This window comes from Pungitius pungitius, chromosome 3 (assembly GCF_949316345.1).
Source record: "Pungitius pungitius chromosome 3, fPunPun2.1, whole genome shotgun sequence".
NCBI classification, from domain to species: domain Eukaryota; kingdom Metazoa; phylum Chordata; class Actinopteri; order Perciformes; family Gasterosteidae; genus Pungitius; species Pungitius pungitius.
This window is the reverse complement of record NC_084902.1, coordinates 23,718,207-23,736,144: the sequence shown is the minus strand read 5'-3', so window position 1 is coordinate 23,736,144 and position 17,938 is coordinate 23,718,207. Positions and strand designations below refer to the sequence as shown.

At 45.7% G+C, this 17,938-nt stretch overlaps 1 protein-coding gene across 2 annotated transcripts in view; it reads right to left on the bottom strand.

Moving 5' to 3' along the window:
* LOC119213069 (beta-1,3-galactosyltransferase 1-like) overlaps positions 1-17,938 on the bottom strand; it is an 80,712-nt gene that overhangs the window by 46,448 nt on the left and 16,326 nt on the right. The window contains exon 2 of one of the 2 annotated variants that reach the window (XM_037464099.2): positions 9,869-9,950. The exons of the other annotated variant lie outside the window; for it this stretch is intronic. The gene's annotated coding sequence lies outside the window, so the exon portion shown is untranslated. The remainder of the gene's footprint in view (positions 1-9,868; positions 9,951-17,938) is intronic. 2 annotated transcript variants of the gene reach the window in all.

The following is a 17,938-nucleotide window of genomic DNA, read 5'->3' as shown; positions in this document are numbered from 1 at the left end:
TGGCGGCAGCAGGGAGACCTGCCAGGAATACGATAGTCCAGGCGGGAGATGACATGAGCCTGAATCAGCACCTGCGCCGCCTTCAAAATGAGAAGGGGTCATATTCTCCTCAACAATGTATGCGCTACAAACATAGAGGGATGAAACTGACTTTATTTATAATTTGATGTGCCAATTATCTCGGTAGAGGATTTCACGCCAGATTGAGACATGGTCCCAGAAACCGTGTGCAACCTAGTACCTGAGTTTAACCGTCTGTCATTATCAATGCCGGAATGTGCGCTCTGAGCCGTGCAGAAGGGGCCAGCCGGCCTCGCCAACAACGGTTGCTTAGGAGCCCCCCCCCCCAGAGTGCCGACAACAGCTTGTGTATTTATGGTGTTCTTGAGTTGGACTTAAGCTAATGTGCATCATGCAAACATCACAAGAAGTTCTGCCCTCAACGATCAAAAACCTGCTTTGTACTGAATTACCTGAGAACAGTCAGAGTTTATGAGCCATTTCGCTATTATCTGAAATGGTTGACGGTCGTCAAGATGGATGCGATCAGGAGGGGAAGCAGAGATATACAGCTGTATATTTCATCTAGGGCTGCAACAACGAATCCATAAAAATCGATTATTAAAAGTGTTGGGCAACAAATTTCATTATCGATTGGTTGCGTTGCGCAGTTATTACAATAAGTGGCGGAGATGGACCATTAATCTGTTGTCATGTATACATTTTGTGCTTTGTCTCATATCGGTTGACATATTGTTGACAAGTTCTGACGATCAAACAGATCCTGTTTTTTTAATAAATGATTATGTTAAAGGAGCAAACGGTTCTGCACTTTCTGAAGGTTTTTTTTTGCATTGTGAATTTGCAGTTCTGTTTTAGGATAACGGATTGGAGATGAATGCTTTTTTTAATGCTGTTTTTTAAATCTGATTAATCGATGATCAAAATAGTTGTTGGTTGCAGCCCTAACATCTAACATAGGTGAATAAATAGAAGGATGGTTGGGATGATGGATGGACGAATAGGTGGATAATTAGAAGGATGGATGGGATGATGGATGGACGAATAGGTGGATAATTAGAAGGATGGATGGGATGATGGATGGACGAATAGGTGGATAATTAGAAGGATGGATGGGATGATGGATGGATGAATAGGTGGATAATTAGAAGGATGGATGGGATGATCCGATCGTTTTGTGTGCCGCTCTCTGTTGAATGGCATCCCTCCCCCCTCCCTTGGGCAATCAAACGCAATACAGTGTGTTACGTTTTTATTTATATTTTACTTTCATGTGAAACCCTAACTCCCACATTGTTAGCAGGCTGTAGCCAAATTTCACCTGCCCTATCTTCGACTTTAGAAAGAAAGTGAGACAAAGAACTTGAGTTCACAGAGGTAGAAAATCAGCTCATAGCTCAGAACAAGATGTAACTCTGTCGCTACATGAAAACACGGAAAAGAGCGATACACGAGGAACAACGAGAGACCGGAGATGCACCAACACAACTTGTGCCCAAGAGAAGGGCTGTGTCTGTTTGGAGGGCTTTTGGGTTTGAAAAAAACCGACATAAGTTAGATCAGAAAACGATTTATTGCAAAGTTGGTTGAGCCGCTGGTATTTTCTCTGGTGGCAACACTAGCAGTCACAACAAGCAAACCCGCCTGTGTACAGGGCAAAGGCTTTTCTTGCAACATGTCCTTGTGTAGAACAAGGTGATGTGTAAAGCCGCCTTCCTGCGAGGGAGTCCCCGGCTGGCCGGATGGACGACCCTCCAGACGCCGACAGTCGGCTGAAGGATGAAAGGAGAGCTTTTCCTCATTCCTCCAACGCTGTAAGTTGGGTATCCGTGCCCCTGACGTGTTCCACGTGGACCGCGTTAATATTTTTGGTTTCCCGTTGTTTAACAGTGGTGATATTTATGAAAAGGCCATGTCATAAATTGCCATTCCGCATAGTAAAAAGTTACATTGCAGCGTATTCACGGAGCCGGTGGGGGAAAACGAGCAGCAGTATGAAGGTAGTAAACTGCCTGAGGTTGTCGGCTCAGCAGAAATATCACGGGTTTAACCAGAGATTTATGATGAAACTTTTAAACTCAAGCCTAGAAATGCTTGAGTTTCATTGGCCGCTTTACATTTAAAGTGAGGCGATAATACACTAAGGCAAGAAGGGTAATGTTTCAAAAAGGGTTTTGTCTTATAGGGGCAGAACAAAAAATGACAACCATGTGAACACAAGTGTTTGATCTTACAGACCAAATGCGTGTGCACCAACAGGGTAATCGAACACATTTACACCCCCACCTGACACATTCCGTCTGTGGCCCTACGTATCAAACTATGACGACACAAAGTTGGTCGTTAATACACCTGAAAGACGCAAATCTGCTTCATTTTTAACAGCAGATTTGAGTTCATTTTCTCTCACGTTGTGTTTTTTTTAATCAATGGGCTTTGATCTTTAAATGAATAAGGCGGATGTGATATTGGTGAAAAATCAAATGCTGAAGTGCACCAAAAGAAATAGCTGTGAAGGATATGCTCTTATGAGCGTGTTCAGACCCTGATAAATCAGATTTAAAAAACAGCATGAAAAAGCTTTCATTTCCAACCCCTCATTCTAAAACACTCTAAAACAACTCCAAATTCACATTGAAAACATACTTCAGAGAGTACAGGTTGCTCCATATTAATAATATATAAAAAATACAAATCAGAAAATTCAGCAGGATTTGTTTTAACGTCAGAACTTGTTCTCAGACACTCAGACGCACTCCAAAACACACCCCCATGTTCACTTGAAGCTTATTCATTAATTACCATCATTGTAGTAAAAATGATGTTGCTCTTACACAGAGAATGTCAGTGTGTTGCTCTTACTCTACACTTTAATGTGGATTCACTATATTTGTTTTGATCTGGGGGCTGATCTCGAAGGGAAAAGTTATTACAGCAGTTTGGATTCCTGCAGCGAGACATTCGAGTTATGTTTTTCAAGATGTGAACACGTATCCCGTTGGCCTCCACTCCTACATGGAAAGAAAAAATCACCTCGGCTGGATGTTCTCGGACATAATTGTCACTGTCAAATTTATTTGTACATTAGTTTCCTTATTGCAGCTCTTTCTTAATGAGCAAACATTAACGAGCTGCAGCAGGTGCCGTGCATTGAGCTTTTATTACATTTCCTGTGTTTTGGTTTTACAAGTGAGCGAGGCGGCGAGAGGTCAGCGGCGAGGGACATGGCGGCGTGTGCATGTGTGGTAACCTGATTGGTTCTGTGTGTGTGTGTGTGTGTGTGTGTGTGTGTATTTAACTAGCTACGAAGGCCTGCTAGCTGTTAGCCAGAGTGCAGTCAGTGATAGAGGTTTCCCCTTCCTGCCATCTTGTGGTTAACAGCCAATCCTCTTTTGGGGTAAAATACAATTAGTTGAGACTGCAGTTGACTGTGGGTTTCAAGGTTTAAAGGTTTTGTTCTTTGTCTTTACAGAAGCATGAAATAATCAGCTGAATAACAGACAGCCAACTGTGGAAGCTGTGAATCGCATCCAGAAGACAGCGTACTGCAAAATACTCAAGCTGTTTGACATTGCTTAACATAATTCTAAACACAAGAAAATAAAAAGAAATTAGATTAAAAGAAATTAGATTAAATGAGTCGGGTTTATGTTTTCTGTTTGTTTTGGTTCAAAAAATCTAAGAAAACACTGAATCTGTAGACTACTGCCTAATTGTCTTATTACTGCCATTTGATGGCAATTGCATGTTGGCGGAGGGTGGCATGAGACGCCAGCAGGACGCTAAAGGCGGGGTTACAGCACATTTAAACAAGACGGCACCAGCTAACAAAGAGGGTGTGACTCTGCACTTAGTGGCTGGGAGCTGATAGAGTTTATGACTCCTGTGACAGCCGGTAGAGAACATGTGCTGCTGGTGAAATTACGCTTCAGCTTCATTTCCAAGACATGAAGCTACTGTTTGAGTCGTGTGGTAGCACTTACAGATAAAGCAGCCTTAGCAGTGAAAGACTGTCAAAGTCTTTGAGAGAACCGGTCTGTAAACAAATAATATTGGACTGACAATCGAAGCGAATTTCTCTCTTCGTTCCTGACTTGTTAGGCCTGGCCAACTACAGCCGGCTCATCTCAGAGCTCTCACCGATTCTCTATCACTTCTCACAACACACACACACACACACACACACAGAGCGGGGGAGGCAGCGACTGCCAGCAGATTGTCATCCGCGGCCACCGGTGTCACCTCCGCTGTTCCCCCCGCGCCGGGAGCGCTGCCAAAGTGGGGACTTTTTACTGCTGATTCAGCGCCGGCACTCAGCCCGGCAGCGGCGCTGATGATGTGCACCGCGGGACGCCCCCGGGTTTCATTAAGTGGCAGGGATGAGTGTCAATCATGGCACGGCACTGTCACATGCTTTCTTTCTTTTTCTTTTGTACGCATGAGCGCTAGAACTGGCAGCTGGTTGGCAAACTACGCTGTTAGCCCATCATGCTGGCGCCAACGACCTCATCATCACTTATCCTCTGACTCCATTGAACTATTGGGGGAAATATATGGGATCAAGACCAGGCAGGCTGTATTGAAGTGTGCCCCCCCGCCAGCCCCCGCAATGTGGCAAAGCCTAATTCTGATCATTTGATTTTCATTAATTAAATCAAAAAGACAAGCTGATCCAGAGATAGTGGCAAGCGAAAGGAAAAGTCCAGAGCTGACTCATTTCCCCCCCGAGGACTCCGTCTTTCGTCTTCTCCTCTCTTGTCTTGCCGAGTCCACAACAACAGTGCGTTGGAAAAAAAAGCTGCGTTCTCCGCAGGAGCAAACACATTTCGAATTTATAAAACACTTCCTTTTCCTTTGCGGTCAATGGGGTACTAGCTGTCCTGCATCTCTCAGACAAGCGCCGCGCTCAGAGCTTTTATAAAAGCAGTCGCTGCCGGCGCCATCGGCGAGTCACAGCGCGCAACTTTCATGTTGCGGGATTAGGGGGGGGGGGGATCAGATTTCTGGATCAATAGGATTAGAGCTGTCGTTAACCCCTCTCAGATGACAGAATCACAGCAGTCAGACGAGACAAAGGGGCGGAGGAAAAAGTCTGTAGCGGGTTGGAAAGAGGACGGCTCTGCCAGTGCTTAGCAACACCAAAACAAACAAAGACAAAGTTATTCTGAGCGGGAATAATCTGTACTTGGACGTAGACACAAAGCAAACTGCCCATGGCACCAACAGAAAAAAAGGAAGGGAAATAACAAAAGCTCGAGAGAAGAAAGAAAAGAGCTCCTATTGTTTGAAAGGCCCAAAGAGAAAAAACCCTCCCTGTAATCGGCGCGCTTTTCTTCATCTGCTTCCATCGAGAGAGGACGACAAACTCTGATACAGTCACCAACCTATTGACTGCGATAATTGACTGCGTCGTGGGGAGCGCACGTACACGAGTCGATACCGCCCATCAGCTCCACTTTGAGCCACCAGGGCCTACATGACAATTGTAAAATGAGCTAAACTAGAGCCTAATGTCTCCTGCCAACGTCAGGAAGCCAAAGGAATAGCCTGAAGGAGCAGGCTGTTGGTGCTTTAGCGTTTTTCTGATGTCATTACACACACAGACTAGCTAAACATTCAGTACGATTAGGTGGTTCTGCAGCCTAAGATGATAGTGTGTTGTTGTACAATATCGTCAAAAAGCATATTCGGAATCCGTCAGGAGGGCAAACGTAACGATAAAGTGTCATTTCGACAGGTCGGAAATTTACGATCATGCTTTAGAAAAAAGAAAAAAAATGTCCCGTACAAGCCACCTCAGAACAAATGTGTCCGTCGCAGTGATCCCCACGTGCTGACCCAAGGTATCCACGGTTACGTCACGTGTCGGCGTTACTCCCGCCAAGAGGCGCGACTCGGCGATGGGTCAGCAGTGCTTGATCTGTGCCATCGTGCGCGAGTGCATCGGCCCTTCTCGCTCTCAGCGGCAGCAGATGGATCCTCGCGGAATACCCGGGGAGAAAATTAAGAACAACAGCTGTGAAATCAGCGAGCGAAAGCGGGGGTGGGGGTGGCGGCGTGGGGAGCAGAAGAACAAGGAGGCGGAGGCGGCGGGAGAAATCCCTGTGAAATCTCGCTGTCGCACCTTGCTCAGGTAAAGCCTGATTGACGTTTAGCGAGCAGCTTATTAGGGAATTTCACGGGGGGGGGGGGGGGGAAGTGATTACCTTGAACAGCCCCCCCCTTAGGTGGCTGATGCGTTGAATGCTGCAATGAAAGCTAAACATGTGTTCATGAGGCTGACGGCGGATGAGGCAGAGTGGTGGCGGGCGCACTCGGGCGTGAATGATTCCCTTCCTTCTCCACATGTCTGTCTGCGCGGGGAGCGCTTAATCAGCGGTGCGAACGAGAGAAAGTTTGGCATCCTGTCCCCACCCCCTTCGTACCGTCACTCTGGGCTGTTTGATCACCGCAGATCATCTATAATGTATTCTGATCTACATTCACACAGCTCTTCTTCTCTGACACATTTTTAAAACAGAGGCACTTCAAAGTGCTCTGCCATGTGTCACGGCCACATGGCCGTCACGTAGCATAATGCTTCTCTGATGAAAGTCGCAGAGGCGGGTCTTATCTGACAGAGTGCTGCGGGTAGGGCGACTTTAAAGTCAGCCAATGGAATTTGAATGAAGCCAACCTCCACCTTGATTTATTCCCTCAGTAACCATTGTATACGCGAGTCTTCAATGTCAATCTGTGGTTCTTCCTCAATAAAGATGTTTTGTAATGATGGTCTCTTTTAGGATCAAACAGGCTTCAGGGGGCGTGGCTGCAATGACGTGGTACAATCTGGGAGTTGTCTGTTCGTCTTAAAGTTTAGAGAACGCTCTCATGTCACTTCTGTCACTATCAAAAAGATAAGAATGCAGAACTTGAGAAAACCATTCCAGAAACCAACGGGTCTCAAAGTTCACCTCTTATAGTCTCAGAGTATATAATGAGGGGATGACGTTTTGTACTGTAATGTAAAATCACAAGATTAGTTTAGCAGTGATGTAATCAATGTGTCATGTATTGGGATGCAGGTTTTGACCCCATGAAGCAAGTAAAAGTCAGGAATCACCAGTTTCCAATCGACAAGCGAAAGACTTGACATTTTCAAGCTGAAGCTCAATCAGAGCTTGACTCAAAGTAAGAGATGCTGCTATTTTTGTAGCACAAATTATCGCAATATTAAAAAGGGCCAGTTGACGACCCAGACATGTGAAAAGACTCAAAAGGGGGAAAGTATGTGCTATTGAGAATGTTAAAGGGTCTAGAGCATTAGTTCTTGGCCCCCTTTGACCAGAGAATACCTTTGTTCAACAAGGGGGATTTTTTAGATCCCTTTTTTTCTAAATGACTTTGACTTATTGAGTGGAAAACAAACGCTGACGTTTCTCCTATTTTTTACGGTTGGCCAGTTATCTCTCAGGGATGAGATGGGAGTTAGTTTCTGCGAGTCAGAAATGACGGTGATCGGCTCTCAACCCGGCCGCTGAGTGACGAGACTCAGAATCAGTCGGACAGGGAAATTGAGGAATTTCTATTTGAAAAATAACAAGACGTTATACAACATTATAAGGAATAAATATAACGATGTAGGGGTCAATATTTTGACCATGTTTTATACAGTGACAACAGTTGGATTTGCATTTGTCATCCAATCCCAGAGCACTACATTAAGCAAATCGATAAAAAAGGCAACATTTTACAGAATCAATACTCTCTTACAACCTTTATTAAAATGGCTGTAAAAGTGGTGGATATAGGATTCCTTTTCGTAATATATTTTTTTATGCACCCGTACAATACTAGACCTGCCTCCTTTGACTGGCATTAAAATTGATGAAGCAAAAAATATATACCTCAGTGTACCCTCTCGGGTGCACCCTGTCACCTTTATAATTCCTTCTAATGTATTCTACCAGTATCAACTTTTCTCTTGACTTGGGGAGAGTGGCTCCAATCGACGGCGCCGACTCCGATCCAGGTCGATTTTCATTTAAATTCCTAAATTGCGGCACTTTGTCAAAAAACGAGTGTCTTAAGGATGACATATGCGCGGCGAGAATAACCCAGAGCCAAAGTCGTCAATATGCAAAACAACATCCTTTCACTGGAATGGCTCCCTGAATGTATGAAGAAAAAGCAATTGGGAAAGGAACACCAGGCAAAGTGATTGTTTGGGTAAACTGCGTGTGTGTGTGTGTGCGTGTGCGTGTGTTTGTGAGGCCGCTCTACACGCAGCCCTTGGACGGTGTCTGAGGGTACTGATTAGCAGCAACATCTTGTGCCAGGCCACGGTTATCAGCGCTTATTTCACCTCGCTATTTGTATTCATGTATGCATGAAGCGAGTGGTGTGCACAAACAGAACGCCTTTTCTCCACGGGCTCCCCCCCCCCCCCAGCGCTATCTCGTCGGTCGACTAAGTTGTCATCCTAAGTTGTCGTGACTCACTTCAGCGCTGTGAGGAAGAACGTTTCCCATACTCTCCATTGCTTATTATTTGGATTTTGTGTGGAACTCCAGACAAAAAGGAGGATATTGGGGTTTTTTGGGTGGGGGGGGGGGGGGGGGGGGGGTCAATGAGGCAGACAATATAGAGTTTCGGTTCTGCTCATCGGCCCCTAAACATCACTCTGCAGACGGCGTTCTGAACGAGCAGCAGCCGCGCACATAGTGACGACACATCAGTGACTTTACCCCCGGCGACAAATATTATTGCAAAGACATTACCGTGGAAATGAGCAATTACCTTGCGGCGTTTTCGGGGGCAAAGATCCACATAAAAAATAAACAAGATTTGATGAAAATAACCTACAGGTGAGAAAAACTCCAAAAAGAAATATTACTCCTCATTATCAGCATCTACATGATCAATATTCATCACACTGCACATGCTGGTTGGGATATTACCATGTAACCTTGGCAGGACACATTTGCCTCAATCCCCTCACGGACGTATCAAAAGGGGAACACGAGTCCGAACACGCGGCCCCACGGTTGCGGCTCGGAGGAATGGGTCGAGTTCACAGAGGTACGCAGAGTCTCCCTGTTGCTCTCGTTAACCAACTAAACATTGACAACAGAAATGACAGTCGCTGAAAAACGGGGCTGTATTGACGCAGGCGGGCGGCCAATTAAAACACTTGTGCACAGGAACAATGGGTGCAGACTGGGCTCGGGCGGTACCTATTTATTTATACCTGTTTTCTGTTATTCCTTTTACCTCCCTGCTTTTTGCACATGAGTTCACCCTGTTATAAAAATCAGAACAGATCGACAACCTTTAATGTTCAACACTAAAATGAGTATGACGTGCATATTTATCGATCTCTAACCTTTACTTTTTGAAACCTCCATGGAGCAGGGGCGAATCAAAAAACAAGTAACGATGGTGATCCACGTGAGTGGCACCTAATAACTAACCACGCCTCGCTAATTGTCTATTCGACTCTAAAAGGACCATAGTTCATAGTTTAATGAACATCATGCTGTATTGAAGACGACTGAGGAAATATATCATGAAGAAGAAAAGTCTTTTCTTCATAGACTTCTATACAAATAGAGTTGCCGCCTCTGAAAAAATGCAGCTTCAAGGCACTTCAGCATCGGGAAACAAAAACAAAATCAATCCCGTCTTATTTTGTCTGTCCAAACAGTAAAAAAGTCTGTAGACAGACTGAGGCAACACAAAATTCACTTTTCAAAAGCTAGAACCAATGAATGTTTGCTAATCATTTCTGCTCTGACTTTGAAACTGGAATGCAACATGCAATGCAACAGTGGAGAAAGTACAGCTTCAAACCGAGCAGCCAATTTACCAGGAAAAGACGTCCTCGATTTCCCACGATGCTAATTAGTCCCTCCGACTTCCAAGGACCCGTTTGGACGGCAGCTGTCCGTCTGGAATAGAGGCAAATAGAATATGTTTGACGGTACATGTCACATATACACATGCACAGAAAGAGAGGAAAAGTTCTGATTAGCTGTAATAAAGTAAAGCAAAGGGCTGACGAAGCGTAAAGGATGCTGGGATCCACATAACTGTGGTTTATTGACATATTTCTGTTATTCATGGTCATTACCGTGTAAAGGGAACGGCTGAAGAAAACAAAAAAAAAAGGTTTTGCGATTAAGAGATGTCTAGAGGCAAGATATGGCAAGGCAAGTAATGGGTGGGGGGATTTTTTTTTCAGTTAAGGCAGCATTTAAAGCAATAAACATGCAAATGGCACCAATCAAAAGGTGATCAATCTCTTTGGCAGCTTATACAACTGGTGCGTTTTTTTGCACCTTTCGCATCGCGTGTTATCGCAATACATAAATGGACGCACTGGGACAGAAGAAATAAATAGCTTTTGATACAAATCAGCCTGTGGATGGATCACTGGAAAAGTAACTCCCCGGCTTTGCTACAGCGTTATCCAGCCGGCTAATGTGATGTTTTCTGAGCGTGCGCGCACACACACACACACAAACACACACACACGGGGGCTAAAAGCCCAACCGTCGGCTCCTCACAGACCCGCAGGGTCGTACGGAAGCAACGCCGCTAATAGTCCCCGGCTTTGCGCTCATAACTGGGTGCGATAAGTCGACCAGTTTCAAACTTTGCATCCAAATCGAGCCACAAACGGCGCACGGGCCATTAAGGAGTGAGCGCCTCTCCGCCTCCTCCCACGCACATCAGCATCTTCGGATTTATCGCCGGGGCCTCGGCGCCTCGCTGTACGCCGCAGCAGCTGTGCAGATGTGTCCCCGGAGACGCATCGCGATAAAATGAACTGCCATTGTTTTCTCTTGCAGAAGGTTACAGATTGCCTCATCAAAAGCCACAACATGGGTCCTGCACCTCCAGCCATTCATCAGTGGGTGAGACGCAATGGAGACAGAATGCCTTTGCGGGGACGTGTCAGGCTGACGAGTGCTGTTGTTTTACGTCCACAGGGGCCGGGACGTGGGGGGTGACTTCCTCGGCGGTGTGTTTTATTTAGATGGATGTAGATCCGGTTCCGGGGGGGGGGGGCGTTGACGCTACGCCCGGCGCTGATGGCCGACCATACGAGTCAAAGACAAAAGGCGGCGGGCTAAGTGCGCCTCATCAGACACGGCGTAATTCCAAATCGAGATCTCGCCTCCGCCCTAAATATGGATTGGATCCATTACACGAGCAACGTGGCGTTGGGAATAAATTGAGACGGGACGGGCCGCGGGCTGAATTCTAATGACGGCTTTAACCTTTCGCTAACAAACTTCCACTGACATTTACTTCTCAAAAAGGGGGAGCGATCGAAGAGGGGCTCCTGTCATTTTCACCCGGCTGTTCTTTTCCTTAAATAATTTCCCACCCTTGTGTTCACAGCGGCTTGTTTCTAATTGGAATGAGAGTTGCGAGGATGATACGTTTGGATTTCATTAAATCACCCCAGAATGGATTTCATTCCAGACGTGAGGCACAATTAAGCTATTTTTGGACCGAGATTGTGTGACAGATCTTAAACTAATTGTCTGGAGTGGTGGTGGAGGTGGGGGGGGGGGGCGGGGGGGGGGAGGCAGGCGGTGTACCTTTTAATGATTGAACCAGAAACAGGTCTTCAGTGGACTGACGAGCCGATGGAATCACATGAACAATTCCATTTCAGCTGGCGTTGTTTCCACTACAGCAGCAGAGGGGTTTGCGCGCAAAGAGTTTTGCATTAAAAAGGCCTGTAACACAAATTTGAGCTCTACTGCTCTTATAAAACGGCAGAAAACCAACAAACAGGCTATCCCCCCCCCCCCGGGGATCCGGTGCACGTGGCCCGTTAACCCTAAAACACAATGTTCAGACAGGCTACAAATGAAGCTTTCCTTCTGGAAAAAAGCCACTAGAACGTTTCGCCACTGTCTGAGAGTAAATAAAGCCAGTAGGCAGCTGGGAGACTGGTGCAGTTGTGATGGGGGTTGGGTGGGAGAGGAATGTTCATGACACCTGGCCACCTTTGATAATCCATGAGCATGTTGCGCATGTTAAAAACACACTTAACCAAAAGCCCCTTAGCCTCGTCTGTAAGGTTTGACCTTGCATGCTATTAGAACATATACGTAGGGAGCATGGGCCGTCGGGAATCAATCAGGAACAGACTCCCTACTGAGCTGAGAGGGATCACTAATTGCCTGACCTTTAAGAATAAGGAACAAACCTCAGGGGGGATCATACTTCTTGATTTTCTTCTTCCCTATATTAGTGACTGCCGTGTTTGCTGCAGCATTGCATTGATGCATCAGGCCACCAATTTGTAATATCCTGCCCATCAGCAGGCAAATTCTGAAGGGATATTCGTGTCTTTATTATGCAAACAAAAAAACGTTTTGAGAGCAGATTTCTTGCATCGCAAACAAAAAAAAGAGAATAAATGATTTGTTAGTTTTGCTTATGAAACCAGAATTTTTAGCTGCAAAACAAACTTTTGCTTTTGCTCTAAAAAAAAACAACAACTTTGGTCCACCTGGTGGTCTGAATGAACCAGGAGTTTCTATTGGTGGGTTCGACTGGGCGCTCGGTATCTGCTTTTACCACCCTTAAACACTGACGGAAAGTTGACCTTGTATTTTCATACCCACTAGAACATGGGCGGCGTTATCGGATGTGACCGCTGCGCAGATCTAGCCAATGAGACACAAACGGCATCAAATGATGTAACTCAGTAGTATGCATACCACTTGTAGCAGACCAAAGTCTGCTGACTTGTTTCTCCCACCTGACCCAACAAATAAAGAACCACCTGGTGGAAAAAGTAAAGGAACTGACAGAGGCTGCATGTGAAGAGGAGTGAGAGGAGACAGCACCTTGGAAGACTGCTGGTTGCTGGACCTCGAGGGTCCCAATAGGACTCTACTACAGGATCCTAGTTGACACGGACCGAGGAAGGGAACCGGCTGGAGAACTTGTGCACTGCCCTGGACCATGGTGGGCTAAAGAGCCGTGGTCGAGCAGGACTGAGAAGCCGGCTGAACTCCTCTCCTGACTTTCCCAAGCTAAGCACACACACACACACACACACACACACACACACACACACACACACACACACACACACACACACACACACACACACACACACACACACACACACACACACACACACACACACACACACGCCGGCCACGCCGGCTACTGGACCTTAACATTCTCTCTTCCCGGACGCCTACCCCGAGACTTTACTAAAAAAGACGGTCCCTGTGATTTCCAGTGTTAAAATACTGTGATGTGATTTTGATTGGGATATATTTTTCTGTTTGAATACAGCAGTTTCCCCTAACTAGATGGGCTTCCTTGTTTTTGTATTTGATGAATTTACACTTTTGTAGGGGGGGGGTACAATATTGTGATCTTTACCGCACGATAAAAGTATAAATTGACAGCGAATAACAGGGGTTATTTGTCTGTCTGGCCCCCAACGTAGAGACCCCCCCTACGCTACACACTTTAAGTTAACAACAGAGATTGTGTAAGCGACTGGAAAAGACCATTTAAACTGTAAAGTATTGTCTAGATTCTGTCCATGGTGGAACCAATGGAACTTCACCAAAACACTGATGACTCAATACGATGGAAAACTAACAATATGTAACAATATGATGAAACATAGTAATTTGGTCTTTCCCCCTTTCACACCCACCTGTCGATTGGGACTAAACCAGATCTCATTCAGGCAGGTGGACAATTAGACGCACCGGTTGGCAAATACTTCATCGCAACGTGAGATCAAACGAGATCATTTTCCCTTTGCGACAATGTAGACTGGCAGAGGGGCTTCATTGTGGGAATCCTCAAAAGGTACCTTTGAGGGAACAACTGGGCCAAACTTTTCAAACAAAATTTTCTTCACTCCTTCACCTGCTGCCGATCCAGCCGCAATCCCTCTCCCACTGAGAGCTTTGCCGGCGGGAGCCTTTCCCACCGAGTCGCTGTATACAAAGTACATCAAAGCTTTGATTGCCGTCCGTCTCTCTCGCGATCACGGCGCCACACCCGTGGAACCCGCGGCGCCGCTCGTCTCCACCCGGTCCGGGGCGGCGGCGCTGGGAAGATGGAAGCGGGAAATGGCAGCGTTTGCCTGCCAGCGTCTAAATAAACCATGGAGAAAATGTAAATGGGACTGGGGGTCGGGGGGCACGTGACTAACACAAGGTGACTGGGAGATGGAGGGTGAACATCACTGTTTGAGCTTGACGACTCATTTGTGGGAACTGTCAGACTATCTTTTTCATCAGTTTGATCAAAATGTCAAGATCCTTCACCAGAATGTTACTTCAAAAAAAAAAAAAAAACCTTGAATGAAATCCTCAAAGCAGTTCAGACACGGGGAAGGGGAGCGAGGGGGGGGAGGAGGGGGCCATTATGACGACAAACTTTAGCCCCCGCCGCATTGAGCTAGGACTTTATCATTGACGCAAAGAGAGTTACAGGGTAAAGAGTGTCAGAGCAGACGGATGATTATGCCGCTAATCTGTAGCGACAACTGCGCTGTCATTGATTATTAAAAGGCCCAATCCATAATCCAGCAGCGTGCCGAGGGGGGGCGCCTCCACGACCGCTCGTTCTCTGTCAGGAGTGTCGATACAGACAAAGAAGGACAAGCTGGGGAGTCTGATAATAAGTTTGTAATGTTCAGACTGGAAGAATGTGTCATAAACAGCATACAGCGTGTCATTTATTCCTTTCGTAAAGGCATTATTAGTTTAAAACACGTTTTGGGGCTTTTCGGAGACATCAGGCTGTTGCACTTCACAGTGAGTGAATTGATTAGAATGAAATAGAACACTATTTTTTCATAGTTCTAAGAAAAGGGGCTTTTAAGGGTCAAGTTGTGAGTCGCGAGGCACAAACTTTACATAATGACCCAGATGTGCTAGCAGAAAAAAGATTTCAACGTTTGCCACATGGCGAAGGAACGACCAATCACAGCGGGAGTCACAGTGCTGTGAATGTATGTTTAGTTTTTTAACTTAATTCAGTCAGCGAGGCTTACTGCTAAACTACCGGGACGTTATCATGTTATCGCGACACACAGGCACTGGTTGCTTGGCAACAGCCGGCCCGATAGTAGCGTGACATCCGCACCGTGGAGGAAAAGGGAGGTTGTATGGTAGGCGCCGCTTTCCAGGAGATTTTAGACGTAACCTGTGACCATGTCATGGTAACGGGCCTGTATCAAATAAGGATACAGGGCCTGTATCAAATAAGGAAAATAATAAGCCTAAACTCACACTGTGATACTCACTCTTATTGTTGACCAATTATGCCAAATAAAAATAACAAAAAAATACAAAACATGATCCAAGGGAACTTGCACATACATAAATGGAAGTGTGAATACATTTAAATAATCAGGGTTTTTTTAATATAAAAAGCTTACAGACTGTGTTGCCCAAATCAGGAACAATAACTTCCAGTTGTACTTGACAATCATTTTTTTTGTAGTATTTAGACCCCCGCTGTCCAACTTTTTACTGAGTTGTCATTTTGTTTTCATTTCAAGGTAATGACAGCTTATTTGTATGTAGATAGAAAAATGTAATAGCAGCTGAGCTCCGAGCCGCTGCAGAAACTGTCGTACGTCTAAAAAAAGGGAGGACACAATGATATCTATTGCTGTTATGGTGAGGGAACTCACTAAGGACAGATTCTCCTTGTTGAGAAGACGTGCCTTCAAAAGCTGCAGATGAGGGAGGTGGAGCCGCTTGTCACATTCCATTTCGGGCTACTTTTCACTCGCCTACTTTATGGTGAGTCATGACACAGGCCTATCATTCGGCTGCCGCGCGAGGCCCCTCTCGGTGCCGAAGTCTCACGGCTGCCACCGGCCTCTGCTCCCCTGACACCTGTAACGCCGGCGCTCCGAGCCGTCCTTTTTCATTCCCCCCATTAATCTCACAGCCTGGTGACTCAGTTTTCATTTGCTCCTCATCAGCAGCCGGTTGAATGCCAGACTTTCTCACCGGCGGGAAGCGCTCGGAGGGTGTTGGGGGGGGGGGGGGATTAGGCAAACCGCAATTACAGGAGAACAGCGGAGGGGAGGATCCTCCTCTGTTTGCGGTGCACCATCGGCTAACCCCCGGCCAGTGTCTCGCCGCGTCTGGGCCAGCACTCCTTTATTGCGCCGGTGCCTCCGGTTCTCCGGTCTGTGCGCGCCCTTTAGCCTAAGCCGAGGATGGCAAACATCCAACGGGATAGCGTCATCGTTTGTGTGTGTGTCTCTCCCTCTGTCTTTTATCTCTTTCCCTCCTGGTTTCGACCCCAAAACAGCTCTCGGAATAGCAGCTTTGAATAGATGGAGGGAGGATGAAGGAGAGCGCAGACCCTCTGTGAATCTCACCACAGGCGGCTCGGTCAAAAACGACTTCAATTGGCCGCTAATCTCATTTTGAAAATGTGTGTCATTATTCATATTTCGGTCCTAAAAATAATCCCTATTGACTCCCCGCCCTGCAATCGGTGCATAGAAAGCAGCATTGTGTTTTCTTTTTGCCATTTGGATTAAGGACTGCATGCTGGGTAGAACTCAGTGTCCCAGTGATGCACTGATACCAATACCAGGCTGATGCCGACTCAGCTGGATCAGGTGACAGTGGGCTTTCTTAACTCAGTCAGACAAAATGTCACATGTGAATTCATTGATGCAAATGTACTAAACTCTTATAAACAATGAATCCTAAAACCCAAACTGTGTGGAAGATGCTGAAAATGAACAGCATCTGTAAGGAAAGTGTAAACCTTTTATTTAATGGGGCGACAAATTTGCCAGTATACTAAGTATACAGAGTTGAATGGAACACATGAGCGCCTTTGTCGTTGATCCAGCTCCTTGAGTTTTTACCGGCCCGATATCGCTGCGTCCCTAAGTGGTGCCAGCATTTTATGCAACTGAATGCCTAACATGATGGGTAAGGAGTGCAAAAAAAAGGCATCAATTGAAGTACTCCATTGGGGTCTGTATCACTTTAAAAGTACTGGTATTGTTAGTGGTATAGGCTTTTTCGAACCCTGCTTCTGAGATTGTGAGAAGGATGCACACACACCACAAGACTGGCCTATCGTGTTAAGTTGGCCTTGAGGAACCGACTGTGGCCCACTCTTTATCACCAAACACAAGTCCCCGTGAAATTGAAGGGAGAGAAAAAAAAATAGAAAAAATAACACAAGCTGCAGATAACGCGGGCAGGGCGCGTAAATTCAATGCACACGCTGCAGCACAAAGCCAGAGGGGGATTTATGGACAAGGGAGATGACTTGCAGTTATGCTGTAAGGTGATTAAATCCCATTTGTGCTCCCTGCAAAAAGAGAATACACTCTCACACACACACACACAAACACACACACACACACACCATAGTTTGTTTTGTGCTGACTTTGTGTTTGTTCGAAGTTTGAAATCAGCAGAAGGTATAAGAAAAAGTAAGAAATAACAAGCCATGGATGTGGAGCTGCAGCCACAGTGATGAGTTGTGCTCAAAAAAAGGTTTTTACATGGATAAATAATAACTGTTGATTCTTTTTGTATGTGCACATGCACCATTTTCACTGGCGGTCAGTCTATTGGTCAGAATACATACGAAAAAGACATTTCCCACTGGTAGATTTTAAAAGGTGGTAAAAAAAATGTTTTTTTTCTTTAAAACAGCAGAAACCTTCTTTGTGATGCCGTAGTACATCACCTGGCTTCAGGTTATAATGACACGCGGTTTTTAAAATCAGACAAGAGGGCGGTTCCACAAGCGTCTTCACCTCGAGAGTGAGGTTTGAATAAACTAGCCACAATGGACAGAAAAAAAACACGTAGAAAGGAGTGTACAAGTGCAAATAATAAAACAGTAGACTATAAAATGAGAGTACAAAGCGGGAATA